At 47.6% G+C, this 8,635-nt stretch overlaps 1 pseudogene; it reads right to left on the minus strand.

Annotated features, from left to right (window-relative positions):
- Positions 1 to 479: 479 nt before the first annotated feature.
- LOC119331480 lies at positions 480 to 3,327 on the minus strand (annotated as a pseudogene).
- Between the last annotated feature and the right edge of the window lie 5,308 nt (positions 3,328 to 8,635).

Raw genomic sequence — 8,635 nt, forward strand, 5'->3', positions numbered from 1 at the left:
CTCCATCCGGTTGTGTCAGGTCCGCCCAGAGGGACACTGGGGAGCAACATCCGGGCCAAACCCACAGCTAAATCCACTCTGTGTAGACCCGACGCGTCCGTTTCCCCCCTCCAGGTGCCGGCGGCGGCGCCGTCCGTGACAGGGGCCACACCCCGGAGATGCGTGCCGCCTCTTCGGACATTCCACAACACCACCCCGCATGTATGAGGGCCCGGTACGACGCTCCGGTGACATTGCTACCCCCCAGGGCCCCCGTCCCGGCTAACCCTGTAGCGTTTGACCACGAGATCTAGCACTTTAATTTTGCACGGACGGGCTTTGACCAGTGGACCTCTCCACCCGGTTGTGTCGGGTCGGCCCAGAGGGACACCGGGGAAAAGGTCACCAACTCGATACCTGTAAAGACCTGGTATGGCTTGCACATGATATATATGAAATCAAATCATAGCTACTGAACTAAGAAATAATTCCTACGCAAGTTGGCTATACACAACAATTCCTATTACTTTTCATCAATTATTATTACTATTATTGGAATCATTTATCTTTATAGGCAGACAATGACCGGTTGCAAGCTCGGGATTACGGGACAAGACCATTTGACTAAAAGTTTCATATTTTCTTTATTTCTGGGAAGTAGAACCTTATGTAAAGTCTTCTTTTACAAAGACAATGACAGGCAAAAAAATCTATTCTAAAATAAAACACGTGAACTTGGGCAATATACTAAAATCAAGATACTTCAAGAATTATATATGGAGGGGGCAAAGTGTATATCTCGGAGGTAATAATGAGTAACAAGGAGGTCTTATAGCTAGCTAACCTGCAAAGGTGGTGACAACCAGCTCATAGGACCGACCAATTTCAACATCCACAAGATCCACAAGCTTCATCTCACCCGGATCGCCATTGTCATCAATAGTAGGAGTTTCTTCATCACGAGGCTGGATCTCAGCAAACTCGAAGTAAGCGATGTTGGGAAGCAATGCATACGGCGCACGGCCGGGTGGTTCGAGAGGCCTTAGATTGACTCCGGTGGCGCACTCGGTAGACGCATAACAGGGCGAGATGATCGGCAACCGGCCACCGCAGTAGCTCCGGAGGATCGGAATGTACTGTGCCATCAAGCCGGTGACAATGGTGAGGGCACACCGTGCCCGCGGCCATGGCCTGGCGACAATCCCGTCCCAGGGCTTGGCAGCACACTCCGACGCGACCTCGTCCGCCAGCACCGGGTCGGGTTCTCGCAGGTACCGGTGGATGACGGCGTTGCCCAGCGGAGCGTGCGTTATCCGGCCGCTGAGTGTGCTGGTGCGGATGTCGGAGCACATCTCCTCTCAGTTTTGCTCCAGGAACTTGATGGCTCGAACGAGGCTGTTGGCGAAGGAGGTGCCGACGTGGTCCACGGAGTCACGGTGGAGGAGGCCATAGAGCAGCTGGCAGTACATGCTCTGGTCGCCGTCCGGGCAGAGGATGGCCTCCATGGGGCTGGTGCATCGGTCAAACCCGCGCACCTCCTAGTCCCGGAATTGGCTGCTGCGGTAGTAGGCAATGGTGCCCGCCTGGATGTGCAGGCCGGACGCGTGTGTTCGGCAGGGAAGGTGAGGGTGAGGCGCAGCCCCATGCCGCGCTTGCCCTCCTGGTGAGCATGTAAATGCCTAGATCGAACAACGCGACCTTGATTAGTATCTTGTGGAGATCACCAAACTTGCTCGACCAAGCGAGCAATGCAATATATGTAATACTATGTGTTTACACGTACATGTTCCTCACGAGTTCCTGGACGCCATAGAAGAAAAGCTTCCGGTCGAGCTCCTCTGCGGTGGAGGGGAAGATCTTCTGCATCCCACCAGAGGTGCCCGAGCTGCACGCCTTGACACGGAAGGAAGGGACATAAAAAGGGAGTGGCAATTTTAATTTGGGTCAGTCGATCAATCTCTGCCCTTGATTTCTGATCAAACGTCCAGAGTGCGTCTTTTTGCTTCGACCGTTTCTTCTTCAAAAACAGATCACAGCCGCCTTCATCTTCTTCCTCCTGTGGCTTGTTGCCACCGGCGTGCTACAGCCGCCCGCGGCCGGTGACACTCTCGCGTCAGCCTCGCCGCCCCTCCGGCGAGCATGCTCCTTCCGTCACTCCGGCGAGCATGCTACTTCTTCCGAAAATCGACTAATCCAAATTGTAAATTCGTTACATATAGCTATTATAGACATAAATGTTGGAACCGCAGCCCTAGACTAGTTCTCTCTCAGCGGACTAAGGTAGAAGAAGACACAAGATATAAGAAATTCTGAACCGGCGCACGAACGCCACCGTGGGCGCACGCATGCCCTAATCTTCTTTATCTTTTCAATGGCTACATGGCTGGCTCTAACTACAAGCAGTACAAGGGGATGGAGTTTATACGGATGCACACACTACCCCGTACCCAACTCCTCCGGATCACCCGGCCACGATCCGCATGTGCTGCTGCGCACAGGACACGCTCCTACGCGCCCACGCTGCTGCACTCCAACAGATCGCCAAGCCTATCCCGTGAGTCTCGCTAACGACCTGAGCCAACTATCCATACGACTCCTAACTCAAGCATGCCTCGGCCAAACACCGGCGTACCGACCTGGACTAGACACACACGCCCCGGACACAACCTGGGTGCGCACACACGCCGGTTCCCATCATGGGACGTGGCTTATTCCAATAATAAAAGGGTCTGCCTAGGACACATTTAGATGTGACATAGTTATGTCACATCTAAGCTGATATTCACTTTGTTCGTGGTCTATTTTTTTTGTCTTTATTTTTTTTATTTCTTGTTGCTGCATTATGTATTTGTGGGAGCTTAGATGTGACATCCTTAAAAAACATCTAGATGTGAATTAGTCAAACTGATAATAAAAACATGTTTGAGAGTTGAGATGGCCGCACCGCACGGGCACAGCTTAATTTACCTTCGGATGAGGTGGGTGATTGATTCGGAGCAGAGGAGATTGGTGGACAACTCGCGGCCGGAGGTGATGCGATCCACGTACGGCTTGATGTCGTCGTAACCGGAGACAGGCACAAGCTTCTTGAAGGCCTCCCGGAGGTTGCCGTCCGATGGAAAGCCGCCATCCGGGAGGAGGAGGAAGGAGCAGAGGTACTCTGTGTGGGCGTTCCGCCTGAGGATCTCTGTGAGGAGCTCTCGCTGGAGCGCCGCGGCGTCGGTGGTGAGGTGCTCGACAAAGGAACGGCCGGCGACCGTATCTGTCGGGTCGAATTCCGGCAGCCACGGCGACGGCGCCATTGCTTGCATACAGGAGCTCGATCAGCTGGCTGGTTCAACACGGTCGTTCGAGTTCCACTTCCACGGTGGGATGGGCGGACCGGAGCAGGCCTGATACATATTGTATGCATAGATAATGTTTTGGATAAGCAGCTAGCTATTTAATCAGTATAAATTAACTTATCGCAGACAGGATCTTGTTTTCTTTCGAATTTTTTAAGCTAGACAACTGTTCACGGGTTGGATCAGATCGAATCCCCTGAAATCAAATCAAGCGGCAACCTTCCCCACTTATTTGAGTTGAATTTATTTGGAGATATTAGAGCATCTACAATCGGACTCTCAAACCCGTCTGAAACATCCGGGCAGACCCCTCGTCACAGCCTGGTCACGAAATTTGGACCTAGACGGCCCCTTAAAAGGCCCTCAAACTCCCAGGCTGACCGGCACCCCATATCCGGGACGCCCGGGCGCTTCCGGGCACACCTGCCACGTCAGATCCGTCCAATGCTAGCCCACCCGACCCCACTTGTATTCGTCCCCATCGTCTCGCCAGACTAAACCCTAGCCACTTCAGTCTAGTCCCCTCCACTCCCCTCCACCACCCGAGCTCACCTCCGGCGGGTTGCGACCTTCTCCGTCATGGCAGGCAGCGGATCAGACTCCAACTAGTCCAGATCCGTCGACTGGGGTGTCGTCCTGTGTGGGTTGGAGGAGGCAATGGCAGTTCGCATTGCACTCCGCCGCTCCCGGGAGGACAATGCCCGGCCGACGGATAGATCCGTCCGGCACGACGCCATAGCGTCGGCTCACCGGGCGCTCGGGTCCTCTAGTGCTGGATCCTCGAGGTCTCGGCCAGATCACCACTCCTTCCACGTCACCGGTTGGGCAGAGTAGGAGTCCCCTGGGAACGGGCGGTCCACCGTGGGAAGGAGAGGATAAGGGCCACCGAGGCCCGTCTCACGGCGGAAATGGCGGCGGCGCGGGCGGCCGTAGAGGAGGAAGCCATTACTTGTCCCCGTCTGTCACAAAAATCCCATTTCCAAAGAGATCCTTCACGATTTCTGTGTTGAAGGCCCCCTGTGAAATAGGATCCATCATTGTCAAATTGTAGTCAGACTCGGTTATTGTCTTCTACTTTTTGTAAATTGCCACAGGCATTCAGTTTACTCTCTAAATAGCACGTATATGATTAGTCTGACTAGCATGAATCTGAATTCAAAGGTTGATAGCACATGACAATATGTTCTACAGACTACTCAAGTTTTGACTGTTGACCATCCTCTGTTTAAATTTTGCAGCATCTAGTTTAACATCTGACCTGCAGACTGAAGCATCTACCACCACAGTACTGGTTAGCAAGAAACAGAGGACAAACAAAAATGATGAGCAAAGGAGAACTACCCTGCTGTATTTACTGAAGTTTGTCTTGAGGACATGCTCGATGACGGCAGGGTCGGCGGTTAAGATCTCACTGTGCCCTGGATAGACAAGCCTGATGGTGGGTTGCAGGAGTGCATACTTCACATGCTCATTGAAGATCTTGTCAAAGTTGTTGAGCTGCCGGAACACGGTACCGATGAGCGGCGGCCGGTTATGGGCTCTCTGGGTGAACTCTCTGATGCAAAAAACGGCAAGGATCTGGCAGTGCTTAGGATGTAGAGGGTGATCACCAGCAGGGCTATGGCGAGAGCTGAGACTACACATATGCCCGCGGATGCAGTGAGGGAGGAGAGCAGGGGAGCCATGATCAGAGCAAGCTGCTGCTTGCTGAGAGTAAGTTTACCATGTCCAGCATCTTACATATGTGATCCGCACTGCAACTGTATTTGTTTTGATTTGGTTGATGTCACTGTCTTCTAGAATAGGATAGTGACATGAATGTTTCTATAGTTTCAGGTTTTGGACAGTGTCGTAGAAAATGGACAATCTGTGTTCAAACTATCTCCATGGTATGGGAGAACATCGCCTATGCGCTGATTGGTCGTTGAATATGAATTTGTATCTTCAAATTTTGAGTTTGGTAAGACTTTGTGCAGATCATTTTGACTTCAAGGCTTTCCTAGCAACAAAGATCTCCATATGCATATACCGTGTCACACTGCTGTTTCAGGACAACCGAGATTCAACTTCCAATTTCACCAAAATTTTGGTACCCGGGTATATGTCGCCGACATGTGGGCGCAGACCCTCAGTGCTGGCTAGTACAGTGCCACATCTAATTTGTGTTGTATTTGCAGAGTTTCCCGCTAATTCTTTGATTCTAATGCAGGGCATCATTGTAATGGTATGAACCAATTTGCATTGTTATATCAGCAAACATAGGAGAGGACGTCAGGGGAGGCAGCGGCATAGCTGATTCCGTGGGCATGAGTTCAGCAAAACTGGATATTAGTTTCGCTCCCATTAGCTGGAACGGCAACTTACATTGACAGCAACACCTACACAGCATACGTAGCAGCTGGATTTATCTGCTTGTATTCATGTGCTTTTTCTCGTTAAAGGGCGTTTTATTATCTTAAAAATGTAGCATCAAGCGGATACAAAGCATTATGAGTGACACCCGGCCTCTGCATAACTAAGATGCACACAGCCATTATATTCATGCGCTAGGCCAGCCTTTTTTGTGACAGGAGGAAGATCTCACGTGCATCAGATTACGATGCTAGAAGATGCGCTGGGCCAGGTGACACTACTAGGAAAAGGCCTACTAGTGGCGCACCTGTTTTGCGGCAGGTGCGCCACTAGTACCACGTCATTAGAATTTCTTACTAATGGCGCACCACTGGTGCGCCATTAGTATAGCCCACGGTGCGCCATTAGTATAGCCCAGGGGGCCATATTTACCCATGTGCTTTGGCATATTAATGGCATACTAGTGGATGATGCGCCATTAGTGTGCTCTGGCTTACTAATGGCGCACTATGTGGTGGTGCGCCACTAGTATGAATATTAGGGATTTTTTTCTTTTCTGATATTTGCACAAGTTACAAAATATATTACTGGATAGAATATAGACAGCACCACACAACAACAGTAGATTCATCGAATACAATAGAAGATTAGTCTCCGAATACAATTCATCATATTAGTCTCCGAATTCAAAAGACCGAACAAAGATAGAACATTACAAGTCTCGAGACCGCGAGTAGCGAGTTTGTCGAAAGTAATACTAATCCTAACAAGTCCTACTAATCATCATCATACAACTTCTACTCGTTATTAATAACAAGTCATACGATCATCATCTTGATAGTCATCGAACCAACCCTACTTAATTGTTCTTAGCACATGATCATCAGTATTAGGTAGGACCTAAATACCCTATTTAAGGTAAAATAACATAAAACAATATAGACCCTGGCTCTTCAGTATGAAGAATGGAGATCATCCTGTCTCCAATTCTTGCGCTTCGCTTCCTTTTGCTTCCAAGAACCTGCTTACGACTGTCCATACATTTTTTCCATTCTTTGATATTCATGTCTCCAGTTCTTTTAGAAATCCGGTATGGACAGTTGAGATTCGTAGGATGACCTGAATATATGTTCAAAACATGAAGGCTGCCATTCTGATACATCAAATGAGGCACACAATCTTCTGGGATTCTCTGTTGAAAAACATAGTAATAACTACATAATTAGCAATGATGTACTAGTTTTATAAGTATGCAAAAGATGCACGAATGTCGTAATAGTAGAAAAATCTTATCAGGGTATCTCCATGGTAGTTACCGTAGTTCAACACGTGCACTAGTGGCACGTATTGACCATAATGTTGAGGAGTTTTACAATAGATATTGTAATTCTCAAGATCAGTACAAAATCCGACCAGATGATTTTTCTCCTGATAAGTTAACTCGGAGCCATCGGTGTAGTGGGTTTTGTCTACCATGTTCCGTACATTGTTTGAACAATCAAAATAAGCTGTCAATGGAAATAAGCTGTTAACTATTTTGAAATGAACAATATAAATTAGTTAATAATTAACTATGTTTGAGAAACTCACATAGCGGAAGAACTGGAGGTGTATCAACAAGGACCCAAATGTCCATATTATCTTGGTCGGTGTCTGGATCACCAAGATCCATGGTGACAAGCATACCCTCATCAAAACCATACATCTTGCAAAATGCTTCCCAATTTTTGCAACCAAAATGGGTTACGCTCCCAGAATTATACAGATTTACTTCAAAATCCACATCATGATGAGTCCTTAGGTGAATTTTCTTTGTTTCATAATTTTCATGGTCTTCAAAATCCATCATCTCCAAGACATAGCATCTTGCATGGCATGGGATAAGCTATACTCGAATTGTAAAAGATGAAAATTACACGTTGAAATAGTTGAAGTCATGCTTAATTATGAAAAAAACAATTGTCGTCGTTGCGTACCGTTTCAACTTCGAAGGTCTCCTCGAGCTTAATGCTGAAGCGCCGATCATCGTCCAGGTGAGGCCTGTCGCACAGACCTCGATCGTCGTGGCACCAGCCGCACTCCCCCGGGAGACTTTCGTCGTCCGATGACGACATCTCCTACGTTCATAATTCAAAACTACATCATCTCTGTTGGGTCCAATAAGATAATCCACAGTGTGGTGAAAACATGTCCTTCGAACAGGTTTGAGTAATTGGTGAATGGAGATGGTCTAAGATTTTCAGTAGTAAGAAGTGAAGTGGTAATTTTGAGAGCAAATGGTTAGGATGAGTGGTTCCTCTTCCAGATTAGAGTTTATCGATGACGAGCAACTGACATTAGTAATAACTATGAGTTGATATCACACTTCTATATGTATAACACAAGAGGCAGTTGATCCTACTTAATTAAGTACTAAGATACCCCGGCCCAGACATTTGTCGCAAGTACCCCATATGTCCTATTTTTAGCAAAGTCATGCTAAAATTCACGAAAAATTTCAGCACGACCTTTGCTGAAAATAGGACATATGGAATACCCGAATTTGCCGGAACAGAAGTTAATCGACATTCCGGCAAACTCAAGGGCCTCTCGATGTACCTGCAAAATCATCACAACACGATGGTCGGAGACAAAACCCAGCAAACTCCTTCCCTTCACTCGGGGTACATCAATATATCTTCTAGCCGTGAAAAATAATACCAACTAGGATTGGTATGACCTTCGTTTTTCATTTTCTGTATGATCAATTAAATCTTCTGCAAGCTTATATGAAAAGGTTCAGCAACTTGAAACGTAACTCTTGCTTGGTGTTTGAAATCATTTCATTTAGATTTTAAATAACAGTAGGAATTATTTCATAATAGAATTTACCCCAAAAACAAATTCCTTTAATGCCATTTTCAAACTCTGAGTTGCCTCTGTTGCACTAAAACTAATTCAAATAATTTTTTGAAATTGCC

This window comes from Triticum dicoccoides, chromosome 7A (assembly GCF_002162155.2).
Source record: "Triticum dicoccoides isolate Atlit2015 ecotype Zavitan chromosome 7A, WEW_v2.0, whole genome shotgun sequence".
Taxonomy (NCBI): Eukaryota; Viridiplantae; Streptophyta; class Magnoliopsida; order Poales; family Poaceae; genus Triticum; species Triticum dicoccoides.